The sequence below is a fragment of the Bufo bufo genome, chromosome 5, assembly GCF_905171765.1.
Source record: "Bufo bufo chromosome 5, aBufBuf1.1, whole genome shotgun sequence".
Lineage (NCBI taxonomy): Eukaryota > Metazoa > Chordata > Amphibia > Anura > Bufonidae > Bufo > Bufo bufo.
The window spans coordinates 200,557,785-200,571,021 of NC_053393.1; positions in this window are offsets into that span (position 1 = coordinate 200,557,785).

Below are 13,237 nucleotides of genomic sequence, written 5' to 3' on the forward strand. Positions count from 1 at the left end.
GCCGGACTTACCCTACCCGGACCAGACAACACACGCCGAAGAACCGATGTAGAAACACTGCCGACCGTCTGTTGGAGCGCAGAGGACGCTGACCTCGCTCGCGACCCGGAAGTGAAGCTGCGCCTGCGCACACCGCTGCTGCACACCGCTGCTGTGCTGAGAATCGAAGGTAGCTGACAGGGGGGAGGGCGCAGCGGTGCTTTAAATAGAATGTGCGGGAGCCTCCCCTCCCACAACTACGGCAACTGCGTTGCCTACACTTATATTACAGTCAAATTTTTTTTCTTTTTTTTTTTATGTAATCTACTGTGACACCAGTTATGAGTGGCACTGTGCACTGGCAGTAGTTGGCACAGTACACACTATAGGCCTAACACACACGCTTGCAGGCAAGTAACTGCAATTATATTACAGTCAAAAAGTTTTAGTTTTTTTTAAATGTAATCTACTGTGACACCAGATATGAGTGGCACTGTGCACTGGCAGTGGTTGGCACAGTACACACTGTAGGCCTAACACACACGCTTGCAGGCAAGTAACTGAAATTATATTACAGTCAAAAAATTATATATATTTTTTTTAAATGTAATCTACTGTGACACCAGATATGAGTGGCACTGTGCACTGGCAGTAGTTGGCACAGTACACACTGTAGGCCTAACACACACGCTTGCAGGCAAGTAACTGAAATTATATTACAGTCAAAAAAGTTATTATTTTTTTTAAATGTAATCTACTGTGACACCAGATATGAGTGGCACTGGTGGCACTGTGCATTAGCAGTAGTTGGCACAGTACACACTGTACGCCTAACACACACGCTTGCAGGCAAGTAACTGCAATTATATTACAGTCAAAAAAGTTTTTTTTTTTAAATGCAAGCTACTGTGACACCAGATATGAGTGGTGGCACTGGGCAAGGGGGCACAGTACACGCTGGCAGGCAACTGCAGTTAGATTACAGAGGAAAAAAAATAAAAAAGCAGACTGATGTACTAGCCCTAAAAAGGGCTTTTTGGGGTGCTGTCAGGACGCTGTCCTTACAGCAGATCAGATGAGTCTTTCAGGACTGTAGTGGACACTGAATACACTGGCCTAACTATCGATTTCCGTATTAAATCAGCAGCAGCTAAACTGTCCATCCTCTCACTAAGGCCTCATGCACACGACCGTTGTGTGCATCCGCGGCCGTTGTTCCGTTTTCCGTTTTTTTTCGCGGACCCATTGACTTTCAATGGGTCCGTGGAAAAATCGGAAAATGCACCGTTTGGCTTCCGCGTCCGTGATCCGTTTTTCCAGTCCGTGAAAAAAATATGACCTGTCCTATTTTTTTCAAGGACAACGGTTCACGGACCCATTCAAGTCAATGGGTCCGTGAAAAATCACGGATGCACACAAGATAGTCATCCGCGTCCGTGATCCGTGTCCGTGATCCGTGTCCGTTTTTCCTATCATTTTCAATACAAACTTGACTTATTTTTTTTTTTCACTTTTCATGTCCGTGGATCCTCCAAAAATCAAGGAAGACCCACGGAAGAAAAATCGGACACGGATCACGGAACTACGGAACCTGTTTTTGCGGACCGCAAAAAAAAACGGTCGTGTGCATGAGGCCTAAGACTGCAGCTTCCGAATGAATCTAAAATGGATGCTGTCCAAGAGGTGGGAGGGTCTGGGAGGGAGGGTATGCTGCTGATTGGCTGGAATGTGTCTGCTGACTGTGAGGTACAGGGTCAAAGTTTGCTCAATGATGAAGTATAGGGGGCGGACCGAACATTGCATATGTTCGCCCTCCGCGGCGAACAAGTGATGTTCGTCGGCGAATAGTTCTGGACATCTCTAATTATCACTTCGGCAGTATATTAAAGTAATGTGCTAGTAACAGATTATACCTGGATCACAATGGTGGCGCATGGCCAATCCACCCATGCCACGTAATGGACCGCTGATGAGGAAGGCACATGATCAGGCCAATTGGCCTGCCCACATGCCCCCATCACTGCGAAGCTGTAAATCGCTCTCGTGCTGAGACTCCCGTGGTCATGTGACCAGTCATGCGCACTACAAGCCAGGTATCCACTACTGGAAAGGGCAACTATCTAACTTAATGGACAATAACAGTAGATAAGAAACTGTATCTTTTTCTATAAAATGGCCTGGTGGGAACAATTAAAATACAATACTCATGTGATTATAGTGAAATAAAGCAACAGCTAATACATACTATGTTCAAAGTGCAAACAAGTGCTTCACTTCAAAAATGTGACTGATGGGATACCATGTTCAAATCCTAAAACAGTTATGAAGAAACTACAGCAACAAATTGCCAACACTGTGAAAAATCCTTACTAATAAAGTGCAAAGGTGCTATAAATATAATATATTATCTAAAAATGCAAATTAATTTAATCCAAAAAGTAACAAAACAATTAATATATGCATGTGAATGAAAAAATTATGTTTTTCTTAATATGACAGATTCTCAGCAAAATAGATTTAGTTCAGCTACTTCTAAATAAGTTCGGTCACACACAGATAGTGTCACAGCGGTGTATATGGGCTGGTTAATATGACAGATTCTCAGCAAAAAAGCTTTAGTTCAGCTACTTCTAAATGGGTACGGTCACACACAGATAGTGTCACAGCGGTGTATATGGGCTGGTTAATATGACAGATTCTCAGCAAAATAGCTTTAGTTCAGCTACTTCTAAATAGGTTCGGTCACACACAGATAGTGTCACAGCGGTGTATATGGGCTGGTTAAAATGACAGATTCCCAGCAAAATAGCTTTAGTTCAGCTACTTCAAAATTGGTTCTGTTACACACAGATTGGGTCAGAGCAGTATGGCCTGAAGACAAGCGTCAGATCATGAAATGCTGTGCTGGTGCACTGCAATTGCGGTAAAATGGCCGCCGATGACCACTGAAAAAAGTGTCTGAAAAAAAGATCGATGATTCTCAGCTGTAGATGTGCAGAATTTCAGGACTTCATTGTATTTCTCCCTGCCTAATCTCTCCCTCACAGCAGCAGCAACCTATCCCTACACTAGTGAAGAGCAGAGTGACGTGCAGCACTACATGACTCCAGCTTTTAAGGAGGCGGGGTCACATGGTGCACTTGGCCAATCACAGCCATGCCAATAGTAGGCATGTCTGTGATGGCCTCTTGGGGCAAGTAGTATGACGCTTGTTGATTGGCTGTTTTGCAGCCTTTCAAAAAGCGCCATAGAAATCGCCGAACACAGAACCTGAACTTTTACGTAAATGTTCGGGTTTGGGTGGAAAAAAACCTAAAGTTCGGTACTAATCCGAACTTTACAGTTCGGGTTCGCTCAACTCTAATAAAATCCATTGCACCCTTAAAACAGTACAAAGATGGAGACGTCATGTGATCGCCAGCCCCAAACTGTGAAAAATACTGGTGGGGAATCTAGTTATGTAAGAAATCCAGCGGCTCACCCCTATTTCGTATGGATAGGTGCTCACCCTGTAGTCCTACCCTCAGGACTGGAAAGGGGTAATAAAGTGTACGAAAAATGAGGGGGCACACTCAAAAGGGAACCACTCGATGGATGATAGCATAGTATTTTATTACTCTAAAAACAAACCCCTAAAAATACAATCATAAAATTACATATGATAATGCAGCAATCTTATAGTGCATGACAAGCGGTACTACACGTATATGACAAATTCCATATGATATATGACATGCAGCAATACTACAATGCGTGACACGCTAGTAGCATGAAACCATATGTGACAGTCCTGTAGTCGTTCTATTAGTGATAGGTATAGTGTCAGCACTTTCGTGCATAAATGTCCCGCTGAGACTCGGTGGTAATGGTACTATGACCAAATGTCCCAATAGAAAATGGTGCCAATATTATTAGAGCAGTGTAGCTGATTCCAATGAAACAATAAGATACCAGTGTCCAGTATTGTAGATGTACAGAGGTGCGTACATATAGTAGATACTGGAGCTAATCTTTGATTACTTACTATATCACGCCCCTTGTAGTGTCCCGGTCTTACCCCGCCTTCCTGCTGCCTGGCCGCAGCGTTGATTCCCCAGGTGGCTGAACGCGGCCGAGCGTGGCGTCCCACGTGACCTGGTAGCTTAGGGTTCCGGGCTGGCGCTTAGCTGACGTCACTGGTATGCGACTGTGACTCCGGCTGTAGCTCCGTAATAGAGATATGGTAAAGATATATCTCTTATATTTGGAACTTCTGGCTTTTTGTTCCTTTCTCTTCTTTCTGAATCCACGCTCACTCCGTGAATCTAGTTATGTGTATGCAAACTGCTGAGCCCTGTAGCTGCATAAAGACATTAAATAATAATTTAGATGTTCATCAATAGGCTAAACAATGAGGCACATATACAAATCCATATATTCTGATTACATACAAGGCAATATATATATATATATATATATATATATATATATATATATACACACACAGTGGTAAAAAAACATAAATGATAATATGGTTGGTTGTGTAAAGTTAAAACTCCTAACATTCCATTAATATAAAATTAGGTAAAGATATACACCAATACTTATATATAACACGTGGATTAAGTGCCAAAGTGCCGTGCCATACGTGAAACATGCCACCGTGAAAAGTGAATACTCACCACTCTGCAGCAATGGTCACTCTCCTGCCCTCTTGGTCAGTTACTGCACTGACACTCATACACAGCTGAGGCTGTATTCACTGGTTCTGACTAAGGCCTCATACACACGACCGTTTTTTTTTTGCGGTCCTCAAAAGCGGGTTCCGTTTTTCCGTGATCTGTGACCGTTTTTTTGTCTGTGGGTCTTCCTTGATTTTTGGAGGATCCACGGACATGAAAAAAAAGTCGTTTTGGTGTCCGCCTGGCCGTGCGGAGCCAAACGGATCCGTCCTGAATTACAATGCAAGTCAATGGGGACAGATCCGTTTGACGTTGACACAATATGGAGCAATTTCAAACGGATCCGTCCCCCATTGACTTTCAATGTAAAGTCAGGAGTTAATATACCATAGGATCGGAGTTTTCTCCAATCTGATGGTATATTTTAACTTGAAGCGTCCCCATCACCATGGGAACGCCTCTATGTTAGAATATACCATCGGATTTGAGTTACATCGTGAAACTCAGATCCGACAGTATATTCTAACACAGAGGCGTTCCCATTGTGATGGGGACGCTTCTAGTTAGAATATACTACGAACTGTGTACATGACTGCCCCCTGCTGCCTGGCAGCACCCGATCTTTTACAGAGGGCTGTGACCAGCACAATTAACCCTTCAGGTGCCGCACCTGAAGGGGTTAATTGTGCGTATCATAGCCCCCTGTAAGAGATCAGGGACTGCCAGGCAGCAGGGGGCAGTCCCCCCTTCCTCCCCAGTTTGAATATCATTGGTGGCCAGTGTGCGGCCCCCCCGGCCCCCCCTCTATTGTAATATCATTGGTGGCCAGTGTGCTCCCCCCCTCCCTCTATTGTAATATCATTGGTGGCCAGTGTGCGGCCCCCCCGGCCCCCCCCCCTCTATTGTAATATCATTGGTGGCCAGTGTGTGGCCCCCCCCTCTATTGTAATATCATTGGTGGCCAGTGTGCGGCCCCCCCTCGGGCCCCCCTCTATTGTAATATCATTGGTGGCCAGTGTGCGGCCTCCCCTCTATTGTAATATCATTGGTGGCCAGTGTGCGGCCCCCCCGCCCCCCCTCTATTGTAATATCATTGATGGCCAGTGAGTGGCCTCCGTCGGCCCCCCTCCCCCCTCTATTGTAATTTAATTGGTGGCCAGTGTGCGGCCTCCCCTCTCCCCCCCCCTGCCTGATTATTGGTGGCAGCGGAGATTCCGATCGGAGTCCCAGTTTAATCGCTCTGGGGCTCCGATCGGTAACCATGGCAACCAGGACGCTACTGCAGGCCTGGTTGCCATGGTTACTTAGCAATATTACAATATTAGAAGCATCATACTTACCTGCTGGCTGCTGCGCTGTCTGTGTCCGGCCGGGAGCTCCTCCTACTGGTAACTGACAGATCATTAAGCAATGCGCCGCACAGACCTGTCACTTACCAGTAGGAGGAGCTCCCGGCCGGTCACAGACAGCTCAGCAGGTAATTATGATGCTTCTAATATTGTAATATTGCTAAGTAACCATGGCAACCAGGCCTGCAGTAGTGTCCTGGTTGCCATGGTTACCGATCGGAGCCCCAGAGCAATTAAACTGGGACTCCGATCGGAATCTCCGCTGCCACCAATGATCGGGGGGGGGGGAGGGGAGGCCGCACACTGGCCACCAATGATATTAATACAATAGAGGGGGGCCGGGGGGGGGCGCACACTGGCCACCAATGATATTACAATAGAGGGAGGGGGGGGCCGGGGGAGGCCGCACACTGGCCACCAATGATATTACAATAGGGGGGGCGGGGGGGTGCACACTGGCCACCAATGATATTACAATAGAGGGAGGGGGGGCCGGGCGAGGCCGCACACTGGCCACCAATGATATTCAAACTGGGAGAGAGGGGGGTCTACCCCCTGCTGCCTGGCAGCCCCTGATCTCTTATAGGGGGCTATGATATGCACAATTAACCCCCTCAGGTGCAGCACCTGAGGGGTTAATTGTGCGGATCACAGCCCCATGTAAGAGATCGGGTGCTGCCAGCAGGGGGCAGTCATGTACACAGTTCACTATGGGAATGCCTCTGTGTTAGAATATACTGTCGGATATGAGTTTTCACGAAGTGAAAACTCATCTCTGAAAAAGCTTTTATGCAGACGGATCTTCGGATCCGTCTGTATGAAAGTAACCTACGGCCACGGATCACGGACGCGGATGCCAATCTTGTGTGCATCTGTGTTCTTTCACGGACCCATTGACTTGAATGGGTCCGTGAACCGTTGTCCGTCAAAAAAATAGGACAGGTCTTATTTTTTTGACGGACAGGAAACACGGATCACGGATGCGGCTGCAAAACGGTGCATTATCCGATTTTTCCACGGACCCATTGAAAGTCAATGGGTCCGAGAAAAAAAAACGGAAAGCGGCACAACGGTCACGGATGCAAACAACGGTCGTGTGCATGAGGCCTAAAATGGATTAACTACCTGGATGAAAAGCTATCACCTCAAAGTGCATTCGCTAAAGCTGCCTGTGTAGAAGGCCAGCTAGCTATCTAATACATCTAGGACATTGACACCCACTGGAGATTGCTCACTGTTGTTAGACTGAACCATGAGATAGCGGCAGGGGAACCGACTCTCTAATGCTAACTGAAATTGTAATCTAACTGCCTGTATGCTACAACTGCAGCAGTGAAACAGATTTTAAAACCTAAGTCTGCCCCCCGACATATTTCGCCAGTGACCTGGCTTCCTCAGGGGTAATGGGCAGAATTGAAGGCGCACGCCGTCAATGAGGTATATAAGAGGTACTAGTGATGATGGATAGGGAAGTGAACCAGTGGAAATGCCTCAACGTCACTTGTGACAAGGTGAGTCGGGTTATGGCCACCAATAGACTTGTCAGCTTACCATGCCTGTAATCCCTCCCATATTGCTGTATGACAAATCTCAGAGCGGCGGAGGTGGTGCCCAAAACCAGATGCTGCGCGCCGGTACGCTTCGCACCAACTTAGAAAAAATCTGGGGGTGATATGCTGTACTGCGCATGCTCTGCGCAGCATCCGGACGCGCACGGACTTGGAAGAATCCAAAAACAGAGATGCCGTACTGCGCATGCTCTGCGTGACGTCGAGATGCGCACAGACTTAGAAAGAACCAAGAAACAGATGCTGTACTGTGCATGCTCTGCGCAGCGTGGGGAAGCACTCAGACTTTGAAATAAGTGAGGTAACTTGTGCACTGCCCTATGGTGACCCTATGGTGATCCGTCTGAGTTTTGATTCATAGAACAGAACTGATAGTGTTATACTAACTATAGCCGCCTCTGTGTATTGTATATTATGTACACTGCGTGCAGAATTATTAGGCAAATAAGTATTTTGACCACATCATCCTCTTTATGCATGTTGTCTTACTCCAAGCTGTATAGGCTCGAAAGCCTACTACCAATTAAGCATATTATGTGTTGTGTATCTCTGTAATGAGAAGGGGTGTGGTCTAATGACATCAACACCCTATATTAGGTGTGCATAATTATTAGGCAACTTCCTTTCCTTTGGCAAAATGGGTCAAAAGAAGGACTTGACAGGCTCAGAAAAGTCAAAAATAGTGAGATATCTTGCAGAGGGATGCAGCACTATTAAAATTGCAAAGCTTCTGAAGCGTGATCATCGAACAATCAAGCGTTTCATTCAAAATAGTCAACAGGGTCGCAAGAAGCGTGTGGAAAAACCAAGGTGCAAAATAACTGCCCATGAACTGAGAAAAGTCAAGCGTGCAGCTGCCAAGATGCCACTTGCCACCAGTTTGGCCATATTTCAGAGCTGCAACATCACTGGAGTGCCCAAAAGCACAAGGTGTGCAATACTCAGAGACATGGCCAAGGTAAGAAAGGCTGAAAGACGACCACCACTGAACAAGACACACAAGCTGAAACGTCAAGACTGGGCCAAGAAATATCTCAAGACTGATTTTTCTAAGGTTTTATGGACTGATGAAATGAGAGTGAGTCTTGATGGGCCAGATGGATGGGCCCGTGGCTGGATTGGTAAAGGGCAGAGAGCTCCAGTCTGACTCAGACGCCAGCAAGGTGAAGGTGGAGTACTGGTTTGGGCTGGTATCATCAAAGATGAGCTTGTGGGGCCTTTTCGGGTTGAGGATGGAGTCAAGCTCAACTCCCAGTCCTACTGCCAGTTTCTGGAAGACACCTTCTTCAAGCAGTGGTACAGGAAGAAGTCTGCATCCTTCAAGAAAAACATGATTTTCATGCAGGACAATGCTCCATCACACGCGTCCAAGTACTCCACAGCGTGGCTGGAAAGAAAGGGTATAAAAGAAGAAAATCTAATGACATGGCCTCCTTGTTCACCTGATCTGAACCCCATTGAGAACCTGTGGTCCATCATCAAATGTGAGATTTACAAGGAGGGAAAACAGTACACCTCTCTGAACAGTGTCTGGGAGGCTGTGGTTGCTGCTGCACGCAATGTTGATGGTGAACAGATCAAAACACTGACAGAATCCATGGATGGCAGGCTTTTGAGTGTCCTTGCAAAGAAAGGTGGCTATATTGGTCACTGATTTGTTTTTGTTTTGTTTTTGAATGTCAGAAATGTATATTTGTGAATGTTGAGATGTTATATTGGTTTCACTGGTAAAAATAAATAATTGAAATGGGTATATATTTGTTTTTTGTTAAGTTGCCTAATAATTATGCACAGTAATAGTCACCTGCACACACAGATATCCCCCTAAAATAGCTAAAACTAAAAACAAACTAAAAACTACTTCCAAAAATATTCAGCTTTGATATTAATGAGTTTTTTGGGTTCATTGAGAACATGGTTGTTGTTCAATAATAAAATTAATCCTCAAAAATACAACTTGCCTAATAATTCTGCACTCCCTGTACATTTAAGATAACTAAAATTTAATTATACATAGTTAACACTCTGAGATAGGGACCAGATATAGGGTGTACTTAAAATAATCATCAAAAGAAAATATACAAAAAAGGAGAAGAAAAGTGACATAGTGAAATTAGAGTCAGACATCAAGAGCTTTGTTGCACATGCTCCACACCTATACAGGATGCACACGGACTGAAGTGTAAGTATAAGTTAGACGCTGCCCTACGTTAGACCTTATAAGCTTGGAATAATCTGACAAGGAAAATGGTGTGCTGCTGTCTGTGACAACCTCTACGTGGGGTACATCACAATATATATCACTTATCAGGAAATGATTCTTCATTGGTCCTTTATAATTGTCACTCAAAGGCTGGAGTGTAATGTCTCATCATTACCTCATCAGTATCAGTACCTCAAAGAGATGAAAAGTACCTCTCATACCAAAATAGGGCGGACAATGGCCTAAGTACAAATTGACAGTTATCTGATCATTTTCATGTAGTTCAACAACTAAGGCCTAAAGAAAGTAAGAATAAGTGAAGCCTTCATTTAGCCCTTTTGGGCTTAGACTAATTAGTCTGTAGATCCATTTGGTTTCTTCTTGCAGTAAGATTCTGTCCAAATCTCCTCTTCTCACGCTAAGTGTTTTCTTGCAGACGCCCCAGAAAGACAGGCATTTGGGGTCCCCAGCATGATATGGTCTCACATGTCTCGATATGGCAGTATCCGCTTTTGTATTGATACTACTGATGTGTTGACTGATGCGACGTCTAAATTCTTGTATGGTTTTACCCACATAGAATTTATTGCATGGACACTGGGCTATATAAACAATGCCTGTCGTCTGGCAGTTGATAAACTCTCTGATCTGATATTGTTGGTTGTCCAGGGGTTTTGTGAAAGTCTTGATCTTTTTCAGAAAAGGACAAAAAGTACATCTACCACAGGGAAAAGTGCCCACCTTTGATTATAGCCAGGTTGTTTTTTTAGTTCCGATTGATAGAGACTATGAACCAATATGTCTTTGAGGTTTTTCCCCCTCTGGTGTGTGATGCTAGGTCGTGCGGTGATAACGTCTCTCAAGTAGTTATCTGCCTGCAGCACATGCCAGTATGTATTAAGGATTTGGTATACTTGATGATTCCGGGCATCCTATGTGCCAATACATCTGATAATTTTGGAGGTGAGAACTTTTGGCACACTACGTAGTGTGTCCGATCGTCTGGTGTTTTTAGCACGTGCGAAGGCCCTATGTAGGACCTTTCTAGGGTAACCTGTTGATCTAAATCTGTGATAGAGATTATCACACTCTTGACTGAAGCTAGAATCCTCAGTGCAATTTCTGCTGGCTCTGATGTGTTGGCCCGTTGAGATGATTTATTTGGGGAATTGAGGTGACTCTGCCAGTGCAGCAGATTATTCGTAGCAGTCGGTTTACGAAATATTTCTGTAAGGATGTGGCCACCAGTGTCCACGGACAGCCGCAGGTCCAGAAATGTTAACGTATGGCTTTCTATTTCAGAAGTAAACTTCATCCCTATATCGTTGTGATTAAGTGATCTGACAAATTAAATAGGTCTGTGGTGCCATCGTCGATGTACCTGCCCCAAAATACAATATGTTTGGTGAAGGTGTGAAAATCATCTGTAAAAACAATTGAATTTTCCCACCACCCTAAAAACAAATTTGCATAATTTGGTGCACATTTACTTCCCATTGCTGTGCTAATTAACGGTTTGCGGCGATCACCCACACGGCGGATGGCGGTGATCGGAAATACACATGACGTACCGGTACATCATGTGTCCTAAAGAGGTTAAAAACAAATAACAGATCTAGCTACGAGATTTCGGGAGAGAGTTTAGAGTAATGGGAGAATAAAAAGGGCCCAGAATCGTGCTATGCACACTAACCTTAATGAATTATTGCATGTAAAGAAACCCCCACAATGGACAGAGGTAGTAAGATTTATCACCACCTTCAACTCCAGATCACAGGAAGTTCGTGACATCTTACAGAAATACTGGCCTATCCTATGATCTGATGGAGTTTTGCAGAAATACTTACCTCCAAAAGCATCTATAGTGTTCAGGAGATCACAGAGTTTGAAGGATGTGTTGATTCAAAGCTACCACAGTGGGGAGCAACCAGGACATGCATTTGGGTCAAAGGGTCCGAGATGGGGCTGCGTCCCTTGTGGGAGATGTGTTGCATGCCCCAATGTGTTGAGGGGTGATTCTTTCCAAGACTCTACCGGCCAACACACGTACAAGGTCACCCATAAGATAGACTGTACATCGGTAGGTGTAATATAGCATGCCACATATCCATGTGGGAAAATGTATATGACCACAAGGGAATTTAGAAGGAGAGTACGGGAACATGTCCTGGATATTATTTCCATGAAAAACAAGGAATTTTACTTGCATTTAAATCCAATCCCACGACACTTCAGACTTAAACATCAAAGTGATCCAAATTTATTGAAAGTGATGGCCATTGACTGTGTGTACACAACAATTCGTGGAGGGGATTGAAAGAGGAAACTGGCACAGAAGGAATCCAAATGGATTTACAAACTAGGTACCTTATCCCCTAGAGGCCTGAATGAGTATAACAGTTTTGTACCTTTTCTGTAGGATGGTTTTCCTCTGTCTAGCAGGGATCCTATATGGTTTAGTCATATTTTTTGGGTTGCATTTATATTTGTGTTTTTAACTGTTTTTCTCTCCTTTTCAGTTCTGAGATATGGACGTCATGAGCTAAGCCATTACATCTGTGATGTGATATTATGGACTGCGTACACATAACTAGATGCCCCACCAATATTTTTCACAGTTTGGGGCTGGCAATCACATGACGTCTCCATCTTTGTACTGTTTTAAGGGTGCAACGGATTTTATATATTTATTTCCTGTTTTTAATGCTTATTTTACAATCCATTGCAATTTAAGATGTGTCACTCTGGGTCTATGGTCGCAATGTGTGTCCGGCATCAGTCAGGTGTGGCGGCCATCTCGGTTGAGGGCATCTGCCACACTAAATATAACTTGGTTATATGATTGGATTGCTTTGACGCAATCATCCATGTGGGTGGGCAGCTCATTACATCATTTTTTGCCTTTAGTTTGGATCATGTGACGAGGGGCGGTACACACTGCCGCATGACCCGTGACACATAGACGCTCTACAGGTGTGTTTTATCTTTTGTAATATATCAAGCTATATAAGGTGCAACCATCCCACTGTCCCTCACTTCCCCTGATGAAGCTAGTCGGCGAAACGCGTTGGTTAAGTGAGGACACTGGGATAGGTTTTTGGCTGGAAGATCCCATCTATTAAGTGTGAATCGTTTTGATAATTTGACTCTCTTTGGTACTTGCAGCACATGGCACTATATGCACCCTTACTGCACTCTTACTGTCCGGGCACCCCTATAGGCATCGTCCTCCAGGGAGACTTTAGTCGGACACCTTTTTACTACTGCTTCGATGCTTTTGCTGCATAGATCTTTGTCTAATCATGTTCATAGATCATTTGCTCCCTTTATATGATTAACTCATTGTTAGCCCCCTACCGTGGTCCCGTTTTGTAAATGTCATTTATTCCACTGAATCATGCAGACTCTATTGTATTTCAATAAAGCTTCTTTTGTTTATTAAATGGTTGTGTGCAGTTCCATGATCTGGGTATACAC